The sequence below is a fragment of the Mauremys reevesii genome, linkage group 5, assembly GCF_016161935.1.
Source record: "Mauremys reevesii isolate NIE-2019 linkage group 5, ASM1616193v1, whole genome shotgun sequence".
Classification (NCBI taxonomy): Eukaryota; Metazoa; Chordata; order Testudines; family Geoemydidae; genus Mauremys; species Mauremys reevesii.
In genome coordinates this window covers 65,296,453-65,320,558 of record NC_052627.1, presented here as the reverse complement: position 1 = coordinate 65,320,558, position 24,106 = coordinate 65,296,453, and the positions used below count along the sequence as shown (strand labels likewise).

General features: G+C 39.7%; 1 protein-coding gene and 1 long non-coding RNA gene across 4 annotated transcripts in view; both read left to right on the top strand.

The window, feature by feature from the left end:
* Positions 1–24,106, top strand: part of FSTL5 (follistatin like 5) — an 879,952-nt gene that overhangs the window by 79,268 nt on the left and 776,578 nt on the right. The gene's annotated exons all lie outside the window — the stretch shown is intronic.
* On the top strand, positions 1,842–15,571 carry LOC120406792. 3 transcript variants are annotated; one of them, XR_005599586.1, is made up of 5 exons: positions 1,842–2,042; positions 3,021–3,084; positions 9,813–9,886; positions 14,393–14,454; positions 15,060–15,571. It is a non-coding gene; the product is annotated as an uncharacterized LOC120406792 (long non-coding RNA). The 3 variants fall into 3 exon arrangements; XR_005599584.1 differs by lacking the exon at positions 3,021–3,084; XR_005599585.1 differs by lacking the exon at positions 3,021–3,084 and having other exon boundaries at positions 15,195–15,211.

Below are 24,106 nucleotides of genomic sequence, written 5' to 3'. Positions count from 1 at the left end.
GCATCCAACACTGTTTGCCCTGCCTCTCATTTGATCGTTCACAGCCAGGTATAGATAGCTCCTGTTTGCTGTGATCAGTGTTTGTTTTTATAGATAAGCAGTTCAAACAGAGCTCGATCGGCTCCGTTCTGTTTCATTCACTCTCCCTGCCTCTCATTTGATTGTTTACAGCCAGGTACAGAACGGAGCTCCGATCGGAGCTCGTTCACAACAAAACAAAGAGAGGCTGCATAACAAAACAAAGAGAGTAATTTATAAAAGCATTCTGGGATACACCTTATTCCCTGGAGGCCAATCACAGCGCTGGTGTGTGGCCACACTTGATGACCAGCGCTGCAGCACCAGCGCTGGAATCCTTATTCCCCATGCTGAGTGAGGTGTACGGCCAGCGCTGCAGCCAGGGAGTTGCAGCGCTGGAAGTGCCCTGCAGGTGTGGCCATTTACTAATTGCAGCGCTGGTGGAGGCTTTCCAGCGCTGCAAATCGCCAGTGTAGCCATACCCTGAGTTACAGTGCTAGTAACTAATATAATTGGCTGGGTCTAACAATTGGAGATTAATAATATCATCACTTTATGCAAAGACACCTTTGAGCACAGTTGTTTAGCTCTCACTTTCCACCATGAAGCTTTTGTGCTCAAGTAATTCAAAACTGTCTGAAACTAGAAATATCAAACTTGATTTTTTGGTAGATCTAATTAAGACCTAACTTTTAAACCACATTTGAATCATTCCAATTAGTAGCTGAGAACTTTGTGAGAATGCTGCAAAATGTTCGTTTGAATTTTTAATTTCACTTCAAAGATGCTTGCATTCACTTGTCTTTAGCTTCTGCAAACATTCATGCAGTTGAGTTGTAATGGAGTTTTATGGTTGCATGCAAGATTAAAATGAACACGGGAAATAAATTTTAAATTTTCATGCATGAGTGCCACAAGCCCCAATTAAAGAATAAAAAGTGTATAATTGATTGGTCAGATAAGATACATGGTATTATTTTTATTCTTTGGTACATCTAGGAGGGCAAAAAGATGGAAAAGGTAGTTATCAAAAATATGTATTTTAAATGCATAAAACTGGAATGGAGTGAATAATTAACAACTATTAAGTTATCTATCTGTTATTTTTCTATGCATTTTCAGGATTCATTTCTAAGGGACTCCCAATTTATCACACATCTGTAAAGGACCTTCTGAATTTAGGCATTCACAAATTTAATACTACCAAACCATTTTTCTTCCAACATGGTTAGATTTAAAATTTTAAAGTAGATCTCCAAAACAAGCTTAGTTTGAAGGCAATTTGGTTATGAATATTTAGTATTGGCAAATGCACTATGAACTAATAAAATCTTAACAAATGCATCATAAAAATGCCTTTTAAAAACAGGTGGAAGAATTCTAACTCTAATATGTACATGTTGAGAAAACCCACATTACTGTCTACTCCTATACTATTTTAGCTATATAGGAAGCTTGATTGCTGTATAGCTGTATGTTCTTCTATATGAAATTTAGCAATTTTAGGGGCTTGCAGCCCTCACTACAGCAGTGTGCTTTGGCATCAACCCCCTGGCAGAGTTGTGCCTTACAGGCCTAATTGAGTCAACAAGGACTCAGGAATGTGAAAGGTCTGAGAATACACAAACTTTCTAATTTAAATAAATCTTTATCTTTTAACTCCTTGTGATGGGATATATAAATAGCACCTGGCCAGGATAGGGTTAATGATCTGCTGTGGGTTTAATCTGCCCTGCCTTGCAACACCTGCAATAGGGGGTCAGGCTTGGAGGGAGAGCTTAAAAAGGGAAGAGCAGAGGGGGTTTCAGGGATGACTAGAAAAGTTAGCTGAGAGATGATTAGCCTGGTGAGAGAAGCTTGTCTAGAAACCCCTTGCCCCTGTCAGCCTTGCTGAGGGAAGGTAGACCTGATGTGGAACTACAGTTGACAGCTACCTCAGACTTGCTGCTTGCTAGAGTCTCCCTGAAGGAAGGCAGGCCAGGTGTGAGACTATTGTTTGCTATCTGTGCCTTGCTTGTGGCTAGGTAAGACTGCAGTTGGCAGTTGTTTGCCTGTTGTTTTACACCTAACCATTGGTCTTGATGGTGACTTGACCTGAACTTAGGAATGCTCTAGCTATGTGATAAAAGGCCCTCTTGATCAGAAGAAGAGGGTGTGGGAGGAATTGTATTTCAATGTAACTCACCAAAAGCATCACTAGACTGAGATAACTTAGTTTAAATGTAGCTGAGATAGTCTTTCCCTGGCACATACAGCTGGTAGTCAATGTTTGCTTTCACTATTAGTACTGGATAAAATGCTGGTTCACACCTATTCAAATTCAGATATGACTAAGGAGCAGAAACAACATGATTTCAGATTGTAGCTGCCCTCAACAAGCTTTCTGGAGAGGGACAGGAAACAAGGCATAGCCTGATGTAACAGGCCAGCTTCAGCCCTCTATCTGGAGAGTGATTTGTCTCTGTTTCTGTGCCAGGAATAGCCTTCAGCTCCACTCATATTACAAAGCTTGTTTTCCCCCAGCAAAGGCTATTCTGACAGGAATAATAACTGTTAACCTTTGCAAGTGCTTCAGTAAAAGGAAACAAGTTAGTCCAGTGTGCATTTATATTAAGTGGATTTTAGTTTTCTGACAGGCACAGAGCTGGAGAGTGAAGATCTCTAGCTATCTACAGAACTGATAAAGCACAGCGAATGGCACTGCATATTTCCTCTATGCCGGGCCTCCTCAATGTCCCCAAAATATAACTGTCTTTGGACCATCTCTCTCTGTCGAGCTGAAACTCTCTTACAGTGCCCAGTGCCTATTGCCATAATATTATAAGCCCTGAATATGTAACTTAAATAAATTGTCCATACAGACCTGTGGAGGTTAGAGAATAATTACTATGAAAAAACAATAATTAGGGTTATCTTTACGGGATTAAAAATGGACTGCCATCATTCCTTGCATACCTATTTGTTGTTAATATTGCACTAATTAAGGTTTGGTGTTCACACAGCTGTCTAGAAGGAGGGGGAAAAATGCTTATTCCTCTACAGATGCTTTCAGAGTGTTTGTTTACTGTAAGTACTTCAAGATAACAGATACATGTGGTGAGCACAATATCTAATACCAATATTTTACAACATATTTCATAAAGTATAATTTTTCATGTAATTGAGCATGAAGACAGACTCAGTCTGTCTGGTTTCAAGGACTATTACAAGAGAAGTTTAGATTTTCAATGTTCTAGTCATCTGAAACACATATAATGGATTGCCCCCCCCCACCCAAGATTGGACAGTTACCCCTCCCAGGCTTCTATATACAATATGAAACAAAGTATGCTTTAGAATGGTATGCTTTAGAATGGTTACAATCTGCTTCTAAAATGTAGTAATCAAGCACAGTAAGTTCCATAGTATTAGTAGTTCCCTACCTAGATCCATTGTATTGCTTTTCATGCTTTGGTGGTGGGTTTTTTTTTCAGCTGGCCCTTCAAGTTAGATCAACACAATGACACAGGAAAGTCTATATAACTATATAATAACTTTACCTTACTGACCAAGTCCATATATACTATTCACAGAATTGTTGCATAGCAGCTCCACATCTGCTGCATGTCTTACAGTATTTACATCATTTCCCTCAGTAATATGGAAAAGCCCATTGCTTCAGGGAAATGGCTCAAGGCACTGAGCTACAGCTGCTCTGTTTCCCTTCAGCAGCACAGCAAGTGCCTCCAATAGCCACCTGCTGTCCCACAACTGATGAAATAGGGAGGGTTAGAAAGAGAGGCACTCTGAAAGATCTGTGTGCCAGACAACAGAGAGATCCTAAGGAGGCTGTAGGGGAAGCAAGATGGGTGCTCATCTGCCTCCACCTGAGCCTAGGAAGGAAAGTGCCAAGTACAGGATGGCTCCCATCCTACCCCTCACATGCCCAAGGCTAAGGAGTGCAGTTATAAAGAAGAGAGAAGGAGCCACTAAGAATCTCACAAAGCCATACACAAAAGACTGAAGATAACTGAATGGGGAGGCTGGTATGCAGAGGTTCAATTTGCAGGGAAATAGGCAGAACCCCCTTCCCCGCAACTAAAATTCTTCTTTCCTCCCCATAGCTTTCTGCAGCCTCCCTGCTATGTTTGCCTAGCACCAGGGCTGGACAAACGTCATATCTCCTGGCATAAACAGCTCTGCCATCCAGAGGTATTAAGCTCTAGCCAAGCACTGTAAGCTTTATCAAACAGATTGAAAACCTTTCCAAGCTGCACTTACCATTCTGCTCACTCAAAGTGAGAGGACCAAAAATAGCTTGCTGATATGCATTGTAAAGCCTCCAGTGTCAGATCTGAATTGCTGATTCTTCCCCTACCCTTCCCACTCCCTGTAGATTCAATCCTACTAAGAATCTTCAAATTGTTTGTGCCTAGCTGGAGGCTTCTCTCTACATTCTACCAGTTTGTAGGAAGTATGAGATGCCCTTTCCATTATGAATAGTTTAAAGGCCAGTATGTGGCACTAATTACTTTTAATAGTATCTCACAGCAGGCAGAGTCCCTTACTTGCAAAGTGAGACATTACTTTTGTTCACAGTGAGTATCTCACAATCTGGTCCTGAGCTCTCAGCGAATTTTCTTAAATGTTTCTAAACTTATTTTTTGAATATTTTCAAATACTTTTCTATGCCTCTTCCTCTATATAACGTCCTTAATTCTATTCAGAGCCCATACTAGGGTCATATGTGGAGGTCCAGGCAAATCTTCCTTTTCTTATATGTCTCAGTTCAGGGCAACAGCACCTGTATTCACCTCTGAATGGTCCAGGAAGGGCACCCACTCTCAGGCTTCCAGTTCCTCAACTGTTGCCTCTCATGGGTGGAGACCCACATTTCTCTTCCTTTTTACTGGGGTATTCCCACGTTGCATAGTTTCCCTGCTTACACTGTTATTCCCAGTACAAATGACAACATCTGCTTGCAGTCTCTGAGGAGAAAGATAACCATGTTTGTCAACAGTTACGTATACAAAACAAGGCTTGCTTAGAAAGAACATCTCACTCTTAAGGTAAAAGAATTACAGAAAACCTACTTAAAAGAACACAAGAACCTAGGCACATGCTAATAACTTACCTGAGTTAACACTAATCCTGATATTGATTCTGGTAAGAACAATCCAACCCCCTGTGCCAGGGAATTCTTCTGATTTCAAGTTAATTGCACTTCAGCTCAGAGCAAGCACCCAGTCTTATGGGGCCTCAGTAAGCCCAGTCTTTCCAACCCTTCCACTGCATGCATCCGAAGAAGTGGGTTTTAGCCTATGAAAGCTTATGTCCAAATAAATGTGTTAGTCTCTAAGGTGCCACAAGTACTCCTCATTCTTTGTTTTGAATATACTAGTTCAAATTAATTCAGGCTCGGGGGTAGGGTGTATATGGCTTCAAAGGTAAAACTAGAGCAATTAAGTCAACACATACATCCTCCTCCTACGGGGACACACTTAATCTACAGAAAGCAAGACACTTGAAATGGAAGCCCTGTTAACAGGTCTAGCATGTCTCATCACTGATGCAACTATCTTTATTATCAACATTTCCGAAAGCAGCAACCCCAAATATGGCGTTATAAAATCAGAAATTCCTTGATGCTGCTACAGTTCCTGGAAGCTTAGCCATAGATAGTAGATCTAAATAGTATGTTTAAAATAGACTTTGGTTAGGAATTCTTTGACTACAGTGAGGTTTTTTGTTTTGTCTCTGTTGGTAAAAACAAAAGTTTGCAAAACAGAATCTGGTTTGAATAATTTCCAGAATTGAAAGACTTAAAACACTTTCTATGCTTTTGACCCAAAAAAATCCAGTTTTCTGGTTCAAAAGACATTTTTTTTGAAATATCAGTTAATTAATCTGAAAAGCTATATTAAAGTTCAGAATCCAAACCTCTTAATTGACCCCAACAGCTTTTTCATAGGTATGTGAAATATCAGTCCCAAGAAGGGAAGAGATATTGCATGATTATTTGTAAGTAGTAAGAAGAAGCAATTTGATAACTGAGTTGTAAATCCACACAGCAGGTTAAGACAGGAAAACTAATTTTCCATGTTAAGGCTTTGAATAAAATCTTAGCCATTAGCAATATTGGCTCTTAGTTATGGTAGATAACAAAGCCTTTTAGAGTTAAAAATTGACTTCCCAGGAAGCAAACAAGTTTGCAAAAAAAACCTGAAAATGGACCATGTTCTGGTGTACTTTTCTGAGAACTGGCACTATACTGAAATACCTGTAAAATCAAACTGGTTGCCAGGTCAGTGAAAAGCATGTAACCAGACCAGATTGTAGATACACTGAAAAATGTGCAGAGCCTCTTTGTGATCTAGGCATGCAGCAGCTGAATTGTGTTACTGTGCCACACAGCTATGGAATACAAAAAGAGTTGCTGAAGTCTCATCGTATCAGATGATTCACTTTATCAGCCACAGAGTGAAATGATTATTTGGTGCTTCTGCTTCACTTCTGCTTTCAAAGAAAAGCTGGTCATTTTCCCTGTCAGTCATGAATGCTAGAAAGGAAGGCCAAAAAAAGAGCATATCCCCAGATAAGTAGAAACTTAGTTTTTAATTGTTGTCTCAGTGATGACAAGTATCCACATTTTATACCTTGCCTCAAACTTAGGCTGCTATATTACAGTCTAACTGCTCCCAGTTTTTTACATTTCTTCTTTCTTAAAATTGTAAACACCTTTGAAGTCAGGTAGGCCTTGGCTGAACTTCAAGGTCAAAGCTAGAAGGACAAAATTCTACTCAATGTCCTATAAATCAGCTTGGAGGGATTAGATTTTTATCAGTAACTGTCACTGACAAAAATGCTTATTTGTATATTTTGATTATCAATGGAAATAAAGGAAGAAAAATACTGCTTGAGAACTTATTAGAGTTTGACATAAGGATATTTACTCTGCATATTTTGACATATGATGACAATTTGTTAACAGTTATAAAGCTTTAACTTTTGAATTTCAATGTCGACTGTCATTAAACTGTCTGATTCTCCCATAATTTTTCACAACTGAAAATTTAAATCAATAAAAACTGAAATATCTGTCAAAATTTAAAAAAAATAAATAGAATTCTGCCAAGCCTACCTGTAAGATTGGCATTTCAGTCCTTCCTTTATGACACGCATATCAATTTTAGGTAGTCTTCTTTTGAAGAAAGGGCTGAGGCTAAAACTCAAAAAGTTAGGTACATAAATCTACAGAATGACTTATTGACTTCTAGCCCTACATAGAGATGTGGGTGCCCAATACTTTTGAAAAGGAGGCCACCTATTTAGGTGCCTAACTTCAGGCACTGCATTTGAAAATTTTGGCCTTATGGAGGCCAATCTCTGACTTCCTGAATAAGGATGGAGTAGTGATTTCAAGACTGGGCCCAACATGAAACTCTAGGTGATAATATTGTCATACTCTACATTTAGAGAAGGGAATTGGATCTGGCTCCTTATATGGTGATTGGCAATTTCTTTTTCAGATTCTCATGCACATTAGCAAAACTGCAGGGATTGTTGTCCAACACATGTTGATTAATTGTATATTATCTTTTAATTCATGAAAACATATCCCTTCCTATTAGCTTTTGAATAGCTCATTTACCAAAGCCTAAATATTGGTCTTAATCATATAACCGACTACTAGACTGTTTCTTTGAGTACTGATGCTTAAAACGAATTGTTTTGTTACAATCCTAACACATTAGAATGTAACTAGTCTAAATGTGCTTAGTGTAGCTGAATAATAATTTTGCTGGGGGAAATATAAAAAATTCTTTAGATAGTTCCAATAGTGTGATACTGAAAGGTGAAATTAAAATAGATTTTATTAGTTCCATGTGTTTATTTACTTATCCCTCATCCACTGATCACTCTGTTCAGGGAATTCTTCCCATCATGGGGAACAAATTATTTTGTTTTGACTTTTGAACGGCTATTTTAGAATTCAAAGAGCATTGCTAATATACAAGGGAAAGTTAGAGGCTTGAGATTAGTGTTGTCAAAGATACTTAGCCCTTTGGATATGAAATAAAACTTACTGGTATGTAGTACAAATCTTGAAACCCGATTAGTAATTTATTATCCACATGAAAACAAAGAACTGTAGGGCTTAAGCAAAGCTTTCACTTAAGGCTAAGACATTTGAAAAGTAAATGAATATAACTGAAATCAATTAAGATTTGATACTGAGATACCGAGAAGGTTGTAACAGCTATGTTTTTGAACAATTGGTTTTAATTCTTTCCTCTTTCATGAACTCTTTGTCTCAAAGCACAGGTTTATCAGTAAGTGACCAGGAAAACTCAGCCATATACATTTCCTTCTGAAATGTAGGCTAGAAGTTTTTCATCTTATTCTGGAAGTCAAATTATAATCATCGAAAACTTCCACAAATTAAACCTAGAAAAAATATTTTAAGGAGATACATGTTTGTATCAGTTGTTCCCTATTCCAGACTTATTAATCAGCAGAAATAATTTTGGTTCAACTTTTTATCTATTCAATGTCTTTATTTTACAGTGAAATTTCTCAATGCCATCTTCTCCTTTAATTTCAGTTATTCAGATTGGAATTTGTACTGGTAAAATAATATAGATATGGGAAAATTCTCACTCATATTTCAGGCAGTTAAAGAAAAGGGTAGTGGAGGCTTCCTCACTTCTCCCTATTAAATTTTAATTGTATTCTAGATTGGTTCTTGTATTGCACTCATCACCGTAGTATTGAGCATCTTCCAGTAGTGCATGAAGCAGTGTGACTAATATCTGGTATGAGGTGGTGGTTCTCTGATCCTCCCTCCAGAGAGCAGAAATGTGTGCAGTGGAGCATGTTGGTTGTATGGGTTTTTAAAATAAACCTGTTGTATTGGCTTTTCTAACATAAATACAAAGTCAAAAATAGCCCTCATGCTTAGAGAAGGTGGTGAGATTTGTGAAGATCCTTAATTCATTCCACAGTCTCAGAATGGCCCCTTAATTACAGAATTTCTGGAAAATATACTATGAAGTCAAACAATGCTACAAATTTGTAATTGGCAGTAGCTAGAAACACTGAAGAGAAAGGGCCAAAGACAAATTTGGGGGATTAACAGAAGGCTAATACCACCAGAGACATGGGGGGAATGTGAGGAGGGAGTTAGAATCAGGGGTTTTGGTTGGAGATTGAGAAGATGGTGGTCTGTGCTAGGATAGACACTTTGGTTTGGTCACAAAGAGAGTAGGAAGTAGGAGAACTTCAATGTTGTGTATTACGTTTCCTCTTTGAAAATTGGGCCATCATCCAAATGTGATGCTCTTATTGTAATTACATCTGCCACCAAGACAATCTTTAATTAGTTAGAGAATTCCTTTATCAGTGTACAGATGTCTCAGCTCAGGTTCTTCACTATAGAGTCACTGGCTAGAACAGGGGTCGGCAACCTTTCAGAAGTGGTGTGCCGAGTCTTTATTTATTCACTCTAATTTAAGGTTTCACTTGCCAGTAATACATTTTAACGTTTTAGAAGGTCTCTTTCTATAAGTCTATAATATATAACTAAACTATTGTTGTATGTAAAGTAAATAAGGTTTTTAAAATGTTTAAGAAGCTTCATTTAAAATTAAATTAAAATGCAGAGCGCCCCCCCAGACTGGTGGCCAGTGTGAGTACCACTGAAAATCAGCTCGCATGCCGCCTTTGGCACCCGTGCCATAGGTTGCCTATCTCTGGGCTAGAATTATAATTTTGGAATGAGGAAGGTAATATTTTATCTCTATTATCTTTCCTAGCTGACTGACATCAGGAAATGTCTCCTTGTGTTGTGATGCCAAGGGATGCACTGAAATGAGAAGGGATGAAAAAGGTGAGGTTCTAAGGGTATTCTACACTTCACACTCCTTATGATGGTGTGAAGAGTACTTACACAGCACATCCCCCAAAATGGGTATACGTTGATAGTTAGATGGTGAAGCACTACTTAGGCAAGTAGAGTGGAGACCCATCTAAACCATCCAAGACAGATGAATATCCAGCCTCCTTTTGAAAACCTCCAGTGAAGAAGCTTCCACAACCTCCCAAGGCAGTCTGTTCCATTGTCTTAGTGTTAGTTAGGAAGCTTTTCCTCAGATTTAATCTAATTCCGCTATGCTGTAGTTTGAACTCCTGCCTTCTATGGCAGCCTTTCAATTAATTGCTGTTATATCACTCCATAGTCTTCAGTCTCCTCTCTTCCAAACTAAACATATCCAGTTCCTTCAGCTTTTGTTCATATGGCTTGCATTCCATCCCTTTTATTATCTTTGTTGCTCACCTCTGGATCCTTTCCGGTTTTTCTACATCCCTTCTATAAATTGGTGACCAAAACTGGACCCAGTACTCTAGCTCAGGCCTAACCAGTGCCAAGTAGGGTGGTACTATCACCTCCTGTGACTTGCATACTATATCTCTGTTAATGCAACCAAAAACTGCACTGCAATTTTTGCAAGAGTACTATTGCTGACTCATGTTGATGTTGTGATCCACCACAATGCCCAGATACTTTTCAGTAGTGCTGTTGTCAAGCCAATTCTCTTTCCTCCCTCTGCCCCCCCCATATTTGTGCATTTGTTTATTCTTCTCTAAGTGTAGCATTTTACATTGTCTTTGAATTTCATTTTGTTGCCTATAACCCAGTTCTCTAGTATATAAAGATACCTCTGAATTTTAGCTCTATCCTCCAAAGTGTTGGCAACCTGCCAAATTTGTGTCATCTGCAAACTTAATCAGTATGTGCTCTATATCTACATCCACATCATTAATAAAGATGATGAACAACACTTCACCCAGGACAGATCCCTGTGGAACCCCACTTGAGACCTCCCTCCAATCCGATGTCATTTCATTAGTAGTTACTCTTTTTGTTTCTGGTTTTTTTAACCAATTATGTAACCATTTAATGGTAGTTCTGTCCAGACTGAATTTCTCCAGCTTACGTATCAGAATGTCATGTGGGACTCTGTCAAAAGCCTTGCTGAAGTCCATCACATTGCATCTTCATTTTCATCTTCACTCTTGAAATTGCATCTTCTTTCTCATTTTAAATATCATTTGTCAAAGTAAATAACCATGATATTATAATGATTTATGATAAATAGATTACACAATCAAGAAAATTTTAATGATTTTTTTCCAGTTATCTTTAGCAACAACTTGACAGTGTATGTATTCAAACCGTAACATTAGTTGATTTATCCTATTGCTAACAAGATTTGGTCATTGTGGGTTTTTTTTGTTTTTTTTTTTTTAAACTTTGTACTGCAGAATAACTGATATTTCTTTACTCTTTTTCCCCTTTGCCAGACTCAGGTGATGTATTTAAATTGTATTTGGACTAGAGACTTGACACATATTGAGACAGTTATGATGCCTTTCATTAATCTATAAACAAGTGTCCAGAGCGACAATATTAAAAAACAGTCAAATAGGAAGCATAGCTTCATTTTAATTGGGTTCAGAGCAGCTCTCATAGCTGTAGAGATGTCTGAAAATCACTATCAGCTATTTCCATAGGATAAGCAATAACAAAACAAAGGGACCAAACAGATTTCATTTGTTGATATTTAAGACAATATGAAGAATTTTGCTGGGAGCATGACAAAATTCTATCTGAATGGAACTACCTAATGTGATAGAATATGAACCATTAACAAAGATGGCATAGTTAACAAATAGAGGCATGACTGCCACATAAACTGATTAGTAGCCAAACACCACTATCTGGCTATAATCAGTTACCTCGCTGGGTGCTATTAATTAGTTCTTTGTATTGTGATAGTGTGCAGAATCCCCCAGTCACAGCAAAGACACCATGGCTCTAGGTACTCAACAAAAACAGTCCATGACCAACTTTGATCTTGCTACAATGAACTGTAAAGAGCTTACCATAGCATGGTGCGTTGGTTCAATGTAGGAGTTCTACCTTGTGACAAAAGGATGGCTCTTGTTTTGGGCACTTAACTGGCTATGACAGTAGTACAGGCTTTTGGCAGATAGCTAGGGTTGGTCTAAATGTAAAATTAAAAAAAGCATTCATTTTAGTCTAAGAAAATTCTCTCCAGGATTACTTGAGGATTCACTGAGGGATTTTGACTGACTTGTTTTAATTTCAAGTACAGACTTTTGGAACAGCTTTTAACATGTCATTGGGACAGCTCTTTAGCTGCTCAGTTACATCAATTAGGTGTAACTCCACCAAAGTAAATGAAGATACACTGTTTTAGCTGAGGATCTGGTACAACAGGACCAGATGAAGCAATAAGTCTCTTGTATAATTTTGTGAAGTTCTTCTCATAGTTTTTCATGCAGTTCCCACCCCATCACCTGCACTCCTTTTTCAAAAGTGAACATTTACCTTGATGTGTCTAACCTCAAGCGTTACCATGATTCTTGGGTATTTCAGTCACACATTAAGATGCTTTCTTTCTAATAGGACATCTGATGCTATTGTTTTCATCTTTGAAAAAAAAATCAGAAACTTGATTTATTTCAAGTACATAGTTTAGACAGCAAGCTATCATCTCTGCCAGCATCTAATTTAAATGGAAAAAGATCCCATAAGGTACATCATAAATTCACAGTAATTCTGGATAAAGTTTTCATTATCTCATGTCATGCTGTAACATTAAAAATTTAAAAGCAATCAGCTTCAAATGCCCGTGGGACTATGCCAATTTTTTTTTTTTAAGGAGAGAATGTCATTCAAGTCTGAGTGGCACAAAGAAAATGGTTGGCTGTAGTAGAAATGCAAATAGGGTCCTTTAAAGCATGTCCTTCAAAACACAATTTCAAGTGTGATTTTTTTATATATAAACTGATAGGCATTTGTGGGAATAGTCTACTGCACATATTTTAAGATATTTGGAGGCCTGATCCTCTTCCCTTGAAATCAGTGAAAAAAATCTCCCATTAGCTTAATTGATGCAGGATTAGACCTTGAGTGCACAAATGTTCTTATATTTGGAGCCAAAACTCTGCCCGCTTTCTTGGTCCAAGCCTATTCCCACTAAAATCAATGGAAATCATCCCACTGACTTCGGCAAGGACAGGAACAGGTCTTGTTTCAGTCTTTACTCTAGAAAACTTATCAATTGACTTATTGACATCAGGTGGTGAAGATTTGCTGGAGTAAGATCTGTAGGATTTGGCTCTAAATGTAGAACTATTAGTGCCTTTTTCATTCTTCTGAAAAAGTATTTACTTCTGGCTCTTCATGTGAGTCATTCATGTGTGCCTAGGGCTTAGTCCTTATTTGCCATTAAAGGCCTACTCCTATTGAAGTCAATAAGTCTTGCTGTTGATTGTCAACAGGCCCCTTAGTGTGTGAGTGCTTCTGAGCCCTGGTCCCTGTCTCTTGTATGCAGTGTTGTTACTATGTCAAAAATATTATTACATTAATATTAATAGTACCGTAAGTTTCTTTTGCTTGGGTTTATTTCTTTATAGTAGAAATCTCCTATTCTGTGGGTGCTGGAAATAGGAAAATATGAAAGGACAATAAACATTAGGGGTTTTTTTTTACACTCCTCTCCCTCTGCCTCCTGAATAAACTGTGGACATATTTTATTCAGTACAATTATCATAAAGTGACCTTTTGGTCCAGATGTTGGATGAGGCTGATCTGGTCAAAACATAATTCTGGGGTAAGCATGCAAAGGTAAGTTACAGTTTTAAATGTATGCTCCCCTGATTCTTCTGCAGGGTCCTCTTGCACAGCCCTGCACTGAGCCTGCAGAAGAGTCAGGGGAGCATAAATCTAAAGCTTTGCACACTTATTCACAACAACAACTAGGAAGGACTGAAACTGCAGACTGACGTGGCTTAGGGGCACAGTGGTCAATCTGTTTTTTCCACCCATGTCCTCTTTCTCCTCCTACATTCCCAGTAGAGGTGAGGGAATGGTGTAAGAGCCTCTATCAATTTTCGACCACCAAAGAAGAAACCTTATCCTAAACTGATCCTCCCTGGGCCAGCTGAGCAGCTTTAATGTCTGTTTGTTCTTTTGTTCTGACAAAGTGGCACAAAGCATCCATACTAGACTGGAAAGTCTGTCCTTAATTGTTTACACACCAGTAGAGCTGCTCCCTTGCTAGTTATGTCTTAATTCCCCTTACCATTACAGATACTTTTATTGCTCTTAATTAGAATACAGGGATTAAGTTGCATTTTCAAGTTAATTAAATTTCTTTAAGCACTCTATAGACTTTTCCATTGCCAGAGCAGGGACTCTCATCATTTGAATCTAAATACATTTCAATTTTTATTTTCATGGTGTGCAAGAATTTTCCATACAAAAATAACCCTTGATCCCTTTGCTTTGTTAATCCTCTTATAGGATGCAGTTGTACAAATCTTTTCTCAGGAGAAGCAAAAGTAGCACACACATTAAATATAAAGGTAGGTCAAAATTGAAATTTAGCTTCTATGTCACATAGTCTTGATCAGAATCTCTTCAATAAGTGGCATTTACTATCAGTTTGGAAATCATGGTGGTAAATGACTAAAATTGATAGCACAACTATTTGGAGGTGGAATATATAGAACGTGTGTCAAAATTGCTGCCACAATTTCCCAATCTGGTGTTACCATTCAGTAGTGTTAGAATACATCCTGAATGGTACGCATACTTTTTTTGGTGGAAGTGAGGGTTGTATGTTCCCTGTCTATATTATGGACACTTCTGACACATTTCACAGCATTGGTTCAGCAAATGTAGATAAGGAGCTTCTCCTGTTCCTACTGAAATCTGTGGCCAAACTCCCACTGGTTTCATCGGTGCAGGATTGAACCAGAACCTAGATAAATCAAAGCAAAGAACTAAGTCTAAGTGGGGGCTGATATCTGGATGTAGTTCAAGCTGAAATACACTGAATTTATAAACAATGGGAAAATTTTCAGTTGCTTTTATTTGTGCTTCAGCATATGCATGGTTATTTCAGTGACAGAAAAAAAAGCGCATGTGTATATCCTGCCACTAATCTGAGTATCTCCATGTACTTTAGAACATTAGGGGTCCGACTGAAATGTGTTAAGCATCCACCTATAGAAGGGCCCTATGACTTCAGCTTTCAGAAGTTTCCCACCATTCCAAGTGGTGGGGCTACCTTCATCAAGTTAAATGAACGTGGGTTTTTTAGCAGATGGGATGTGGGGGAGGATTCAAGACTTCAGCATGGATGGCCTTGTCTTCAGTCCCTTTCACTACAGACTTCCAGGATGTGTTCATTGATAGCTAAGTGAAGACTCTCTGTGGGAAGTAATGACCGTTGCCTACTTCAAAGTTTGGCTTTTATTTGCCCCCTCCCCATGATTCTACTTGTGATAAACCCATTAAGGAACCATGTATGAGGTTGATCCAAAGTCCATTGATGTCTCTGGAAAGACTCTCCTAATATGAGCTGATGCAATTAAAGATTGTATTAGAAAGCATGTACACAAAGGGACAATTTAAATGGTGCATATAGTCTTAACATGGCACTTCCTTACTTTTGATTGCTTCACTGTATGCCAATGTTTTCTTAATGTAGCTTGTAAAATGATTCTCATTTTAAACAACCTTTTGTAAAAAAAAAAATAGAAGGCTCATTGATTTATTGTGTATCATTCTTAATTTTAAGCTTGTACGTTGGAAGAGAAACAAGCAGCAGAATATCTGCTAGTAGAGTCTATTGTTTACCCCTTACTTAGAGGTATCCAAATCTTTGCTGGAGATGCTACAATATTTCTAAAGAAAACACCTTATCCTCTGAACTATATCAGGTTAACCACATTTGCCTTCGCTTGTTTCCATGCTTATCTTCTTGTTGCCAACTTCCATGGTAGATAGCACTGCTGTCAATCTTACCTGGCTATTCTATATCAGCAAGCTTTTCCTGCCAAATCACCTGTTGTTCCTCTAGCCAAGTTCACTAACTGGGTCCTCTATGTGCTGGGTAGAGAACATGATGGAAGCTTGACCAACCTGTCAATTATTAACACAATGTGGGAGTTTTACCTGGGAAAGAACTGCAAGTTCCTAAAGATAATTCTTGCCCTGATTCTCACCTCCTACGAAGTCCTATTGAGTTTAATGCTGAAAATTCTGCATCATTTACATGAGTGCAGCTCCCATTTTCTTCAATGGCAAATGTACCCTTTTGCTAGGGAAGAATAAACCCCTTAAGCCCTGATCCCACAAAGACTTAAGCACATGCTTAATTTCATGCACCGGAGGAGTCCAACCTTGGTATAGGTTGGGCATAACCAATGACTTTAGATCATCCTGAATTGAATAAGTGACTGAAATAACAGCAATCTTCAACCCCAAAACTCAGACACATGTAAAAAAGAAAGGCAAATGTAAGGCTGCCCAGATCTTTTTCATTTGCCCATTCAATATAAACTCTGTCCAGATCTATCAGTCCTCTATCCATCTGGTAACTCTTAATACACATCAACATGTCTAAATGATCTACTTGTAAACGATTCCGTAGTTTGTTTTATAGGGTGTTCATTAAGCTAAACCCATGCTCACAGTCTGCACTTGATGCAAGGAATGTTCCTCCAATATCCATCAACTTTGCAAGATCCTGAAACTGTTCATTATGGTGAGCATAGCAGGGTGGTTACCCTGCTCCTGCCCTGAAGGGCTTAAAACAGCCCTGGGGGAAGATTATGGCTGGGAGCTGCTAAGATGGGCTGATTGGGAAGTGGCTGCAGCTGGGCCATGCCCCAATCAGGCCACAGCTGGCCTGTATAAAGAGCCTGGGAGCCACGAGCTCAGTCGTCTGTCTCTGTTTGTAGAGGGAGATGGGCCTGGCTGCAGGGAGCTAGAGACAGGGTACCTGAGTAGAGCAGGGCTGGGGAAAGGCAGAGGAGTTGGGGAGCTCCATCCTGGAAAGCCCAAGGCTGTGACCTAGCATTGGGCTAATAGGTACTGGGGGTTGCAGAGGGCAGCCCAGGGGTAGGCAAAGGCAGCAGATCCAAACCCTCCTTGCCAGTGATGAGTTGGCTGGTACTTCAGTCTGCTCCAGGGTGCAGGGGCTAGACAATAACTGGCAGTAGCTATATACTGAGGTGAGGTGGGGATAGTGGGTGGGGGTTCCCTGGGGAGGGGAGACCCTAAGACTGGGGAGTTACTGCCAGGGTGCAGTACCCTAGACAACAGGGCACCGGGTCTGGGAGGGACACGGGGGCCAGAAGACAGGCAGATCACCGGCCTGCAGAGGGCTCTCCGGAGCTGGAATGAGCTAATTCCTGGAAGTCACTAGCAGGAGGCGCCGCAGGGGTGAGTCCGTACCTCTACAGTGAGCAAATGTCACCATATCCGGGAATTGGCTTTTGATTCTTTCGGCTACTGCAAATTTGAAGTCATTTTACTGACTGACTATAACAATCTCTTCAGCAAGAAAGTCTTTGTATTTTGAACATAGGGATTTGACCTGATGAATTCCAAAATTGAAGTCACAATATTGTGAATAATTGCTCAAAGTGAAAAGTGCCTAGATAACAGCACACTTCACTGAGTGGCCTGAAAGCCACTGATTCGCATTCAGAAGCATCCACTATTTTCTGAAATTTGCATTTGCTCCTGGATAACTGACAGAACACCGTGTAGACAGTTCTCATTAAGGTTTCGATGTCTCTTATCAGCTTGACCTCTTTCCATGCATCGGAAATCTCCAAGTCTTCCCGTGTGCAATGCAATGTTGCAAGACGAAGTGTGGAATATCATGTTTCAGCTGAGCCACCACGCCGTTGAGTTTGCCCAACATCAGGGAGGCATGATCAGATGTGAACATTACCATTTTCATTAGATCGAGTTGGTGTTTTTTATAAAACTCTGATTGCGGACACTATTGAAACAGCATCACAATCTTGCAAACATAATAGTCCACCAAATGAAGTTTTATAGTCTGCAGAATGTATAGATCTATATTTAGAGTATCAAGTATCTGTTAATGGATATATCAGTGCTTTCATCAACATTGCCGATGCTATTTCATGAATGAGGTCATTTTGGACAATGCAGTTGATGATAATTTCAAAAAATTCAAAAGTATAATTTTTACTTCTCCAGCTCATTGGTACGCATACATACTTTTCCATATGGTCATTAATATCCTGAATAGAAAGCACTGAGCTGTTCATTTTAATAGCCAACAACACACTGTCAATAAGTACCTTGATTTCTTCGGAGTTTGAGCGCTTGCGTTCAAGATTAATCTGCCTCCTCTGCTTTTCAGCTGGACTTTCAAGAATCATGCTAAGCAATCCGATCCGTAAGGAAGGGTTTTTGTTTCGAAGGGCTTGGCTACACTTGCAAGTTGCAGCGCTGGTAGAGGCTTTCCAGCGCTGCAATTAGTAACCGTCCACACCTGCAAGGCACATCCAGCGCTGCAACTCCCTGGCTGCAGCGCTGGCTGTACACCTGGTCAGGTTGGGGTGTAGCGATTGCAGGAAAATGGTAAAACATCACGAGTAAATGTATGAAGTCCAATGCCTTTGAAAGATTTCAATCACGAAAATAACACTTACCTTTGTTCATTGCTGGGAAATCTTTGCAGTTCCTTAGCAACTATGCCCAGGCATTTTGACTTATTCACACATACTTGAGTTTGTACACAGCCAAATGAACAGACTACAAGGAGATGTGTGGGTCCCGACCATCCTGACATGATCAACGTTCCACTTTGGAAATGCTGGCAGGGAGAGGTACGAACAATTCATTTCCCTCCTTTCCCTTTCCCCTCCTTGCCAACTAGTAGAATCTGGCTGTGGTGATAGATGGTGGGCGAACAATGTCAAAAGTTGCCGGTAAATGATATTTTGGCCTGGCTCCAATGTGGTATTTCATTTTTTGTGTGTGCGGTGTTTTGCCGTGTGCATGGGGTTTAGGATCTGTGTGGCACATACACAGCTTAGAGGGAACAGTGGTCCCCACATCTGTACCTCAGAGTTGGGAGGGAACCCTGACAGACGTAGAGTAAGTACAAATTATTACAAGTTGATGTGCATAGTACCCCCTCTTTTTCTTACTCATTCTTCTCTACAGAAACAGCAGCAGAATCTTCTTTAATATCAGATCACATGCTTGGTCAGTGAGCTTTCCCAAATAAACCACTCATCAGTTGTTCAGTACTAGTTTTAATTATAACCCTCATGATCCATGTCCTTGTGTGTGCTCTGTCTGATCTTCACAAGTCAAGGGGAAAAAGGGATGATGATCTGGGACCACAGCTTTAGTAAGACCTCTTCAATGTAATCATGCAAATCACCATTTGGCTAGCTTTTCTGGATGTATCTCATCCTCCACCTGCCAAATGGTAACACAGCAGCAGAACAGAGTTCTTCCTGCTTTGCATCATCACACTTCAATAGCCTTTACTATGTTATTGTTGTTATCAGGTATCAGATGTACACCAACACCTGGATGCAAAAGCTTGCTATGGGCTGATAAAAGAGAATTTAATTTGATCATTTTAAAGCCCACTGTTGAAGAAATCACTGATTCGCATTGTCCATATCTCAAAGTGATTGTCCTTGACTTACAGCCATATGCTGATAAAGACAGAACAACAAAGTAATATCTGGCACATATTTCCAAAGAATCCTCCTCAGACTTCTCCTGTAATGGTACCAGATATATTCCAAACACTGACCCATCTGCAGTAAATTACCCACTTTCCTCATGAGCTGGCATATGCCCAGTGTCATAAGGTAACTGAACTTTTCTAGGCCCCGAGCCAGCAAGACACTTCAACTTCAGTGGGACTACACGTGTTTAAAATTAAACACATTTAAATGCTTTGATAGAATCCTAAATGGTTTCCTCTTCTAGTACTCCAATTAGATCCTGGGTTTTCAAACCTGCTGGCTTTCATAGTTACCTGTATGACTTCTATTGTTTCTACACTTTTACCATAGGACAAATTGGTAATGCCCAGGTCCATTTCTAATGCTTTTGTTATTGGCCAGCAGCCTTCTACAATTTCTATAAGTATTCTTCAGGGAAAATGATTGCCTTTTGTTAATAGTGTGTATCAATGTTTGATAGTTTCTAGCTTATAACGATTATATAATGCCAGTTGATGATTAGACTCTGTTTTTTCATAGGAAATGTATTTCATCACTTTAAAATAGTCCTGAATACAGCTAATTGGGATTTTCAACTAATACCTACCTCCTCTTCAAGATCAGATGTGCTTTACAAAGGGAGATAAGTATTATCCCTCGTACATATGGGGAAACTGAGGCATAGAGAGGGGGTTACCCAGGGTCACCCAGCTGGTCAGTGGCAGAGCTGGGACTAGAACCCAGATGCTTTGAGTGCCAGACCAGTGCTCTATCCACTTTTCATCAAATGCTAAAACCAAAACTTCACAAAACAGTATGGTTTTGACAAATCTGACTCCCAATATTTTTGTTTTGATCAGACACAACTTCATTTTGGATGTTTTGGCAAAAGCAAAGGATTGAATATGTAAAATGGCCTGGGAGGAGAAGGGTGAAGGGTACATGTCAAAATATACAAAGAAAATATCCTTATGCTCCAAATTCTCAAGCAACATTTCTTTCATTGTTTATCTGTAAATTATTTGATGGAAATGTTTTTTGCTGGTTTATGGGTGTATGGCTCAGGTTCTTTAGTTATTGGCACTTCTTGCAGACACGAATGGCTGTGCAGTAACATGAATACAGTGTGCACCAGGAATCATTCATTATCATGCAAATATCCAAAATATTAAAGTTTTAAGCAAACTAACAGTAAATTAATGATATAGCATTCCTATGCCTATAATTAGTAGAAGTGAAATGAGACTTGAATATTTTAAAAAAATCTACAATTAGAGACAAGATAGAAAGATTTGGAAAAATGTGGAGGCCTAATATTGGGGTAACTATGATGCTGCTCAACCATTGCCCTATATGCATGTTCCCTATCATATTGTTAGAAACATTGGACCAACTGTTTAGTTACACCAATTCAGTCTTCTTGAAGTTAGTGAATTTGCATAGGCATAAGTGCAGAAAGTGGCCCATTAATTAGCTAGTATTTTAACATCATTACCAAAAATGAAAGAGAAGGAGCAAAACTTGGAGATTGTGCTGGGGAAGAGAACACTTGCCACCTGCCAAACTTCATGGAGAAGCAAACATGAGATTACATTTTAAATTCTTTAATTATTTACTAAGATGGTATTGCATTTTTTAAAAAATGCAGATATGTTCTAGTGGTAGCTCTTACCAAAAATAGAATCATAGAATCATAGAATTCGAGATCAGAAGGGACCATTATGATCATCTAGTCTGACCTCCTGCAAGATGCAGGCCACATAAGCCGATCCACCCACTCCTTAAGCAAGTGACTCCTGCCCCATGCTTCGGAGGAAGGCGCCAATCTACCCAGGGCCACTGCCAATCTACCCTGGAGGAAAATTCCTTCCCGACCCCAAATATGGCGGTCAGCTGAACCCGGAGCATGCGGGCAAGACTCTCCAGCCATACCCTCTGGAAAAAGGCTAACAATATCCTATCATTGACCCATGGTACTAATTACCAGTGTGGCACTTAATTGACCTATTGACTACGCCCGTTATCCTATCATACCATCTCCTCCATAAACTTATCTAGCTTAATCTTAAAGTCATGGAGGTCCTTCGCCCCCACTGTTTCCTTCGGTAGGCTGTTCCAGAATTGCACTCCTCTGATGGTTAGAAACCTTCGTCTAATTTCAAGCCTAAATTTCCTGACTGACAATTTATATCCGTTTGTCCTCGTGTTCACATTAGCACTGAGCTGAAATAATTCCTCTCCTTCCCTGGTGTTTATCCCTCTGATATATTTAAAGAGTGCAATCATATCTCCTCTTATCCTTCTTTTGGTTAAGGAAAACAAACCGAGCTCCTCAAGTCTCCTTTCATACGACAGGCTTTCCATTCCTCGGATCATTCTAGTAGCCCTTCTTTGTACCCGTTCCAGTTTGAATTCATCCTTCTTAAACATGGGAGACCAAAACTGCACACAATACTCCAAATGAGGTCTCACCAACGCCTTATATAATGGGACTAGCACCTCCTTATCCCTACTAGAAATACCTCGCCTAATGCATCCCAAGACCGCATTAGCTTTTTTAACGGCCACATCACATTGCCTACTCATAGTCATCCTAAGATCAACCAGGACTCCTAGGTCCTTCTCCTCCATTACTTCCAACTGGTGTGTCCCCAGCTTATAACTAAAGTTCTTGTTAGTCATCCCTAAATGCATAACCTTACACTTCTCACTATTGAATTTCATCCTGTTACTAATACTCCAGTTTACAAGGTCATCCAAATCTCCCTGGAGGATATCCCTATCCTTTTCCGAATTTGCAATACCTCCCAACTTGGTGTCATCTGCAAACTTTATCAGCCCACTCCTACTCTTGGTTCCCAGGTCAGCGATAAATAGATTGAATAAAATCGGACCCAAAACCGAACTTTGAGGAACTCCACTGGTAACCCCCCTCCAACCTGACAGATCACCCTTCAATACGACCCTCTGCAGTCTCCCCTTTAACCAGCTCCTTATCCACCTCTGGATTTTCATTTCGATCCCCATCTTTTCCAATTTAACCAGTAATTCCTCATGCGGTACCGTATCAAACGCCTTACTGAAATCAAGATATATTAAATCCACCGCATTTCCCTTGTCTAAAAAATCTGTTACTTTCTCAAAGAAGGAGATCAGGTTGGTTTGGCACGATCCACCTTTTGTAAATCCATGTTGTAATTTGTCCCAGTTGCCATCGGCCTCATGCTCCGTAACCACTCTCTCCTTTAAAATTTTTTCCATGATTTTGCATACTACAGATGTTAAACTAACAGGCCTGTAGTTACCCGGGTCACTTTTTTTCCCCTTCTTGAATATAGGAACTACATTAGCTAATCTCCAGTCAAACGGTACAATCCCCGAGTTTAGAGATTTATTAAAAATCATCGCTAACGGGCTTGCAATTTCACTCGCCAATTCCCTTAATATTCTAGGATGAAGATTATCCGGGCCCCCCGATTTACTTCCGTTTAGCTGTTCAAGTTTGGCTTCTACCTCAGATACCATAATGTCTACCCCCATATCTTCATTCCCATCAGTCCCTCTACCACTATTCCTTAGCCCTTCATTAGACTCATTAAAGACCGAGGCAAAATATTCGTTCAGATATTGTGCCATTCCAAGATTATCCCTAATCTCCACTCCGTTTAAAGTTTTAAGCGGTCCCACTTCTTCTTTCTTGGTTTTCTTCCTATTTATATGGCTAAAAAACCTTTTGCTATTGGTTTTAATCCCCTTCGCTAGGTCCATCTCCACCCGGCTCTTTGCCTTTCTCACTGCTTCCCTACACCCTCTGACCTCAATAAGGTAGGTTTCTTTGCTAATCCCTCCCATTTTCCACTCCTTGTACGCTTTCTGTTTTTTCTTAATGACCCCTCTAAGACGCTTGCTCATCTAGCTCGGTCTAAAACTGCTACCTACTAGCCGTTTTCTCTTTCTCGGGATACATGCCTCTGACAGCTCCTGCAACTTACGCCTGAAGTAACCCCAGGCGTCATCTGCCTTTAGATCCCTAAATATGTTAGTCCAGTCCACTTCCCTAACTAGTCGCCTTAATTTAGTAAAGTTAGCCCTTTTGAATTCGTATACTTTAGTCTCAGATGCAATATTGATTATCCTCCCATTTATTTTGAAACAAATTAGCTCATGATCACTCGAGCCAAAGTTGTCCCCTACAACTATTTCCTCAACAAGGTCCTCGTTACTCACCAAAACCAGATCTAAAATGGCATCCCCCCTCGTCGGTTCAGCAACTACTTGATGAAGGAATTCATCAGCTATCACGTCTAGGGAAAGCCGAGCCCTATTATTATTACTAGCATTTGTTTCCCAATCTATATCCGGGAAGTTAAAGTCCCCCATGATCAAACAGTTCCTATTAGTATTTACCTCCTTAAAGACATTAAAGAGCTCTCTATCCATCTCCAGGCTAGATCCCGGCGGTCTATAGCACACCCCAATCACTATCCCCGGGGAG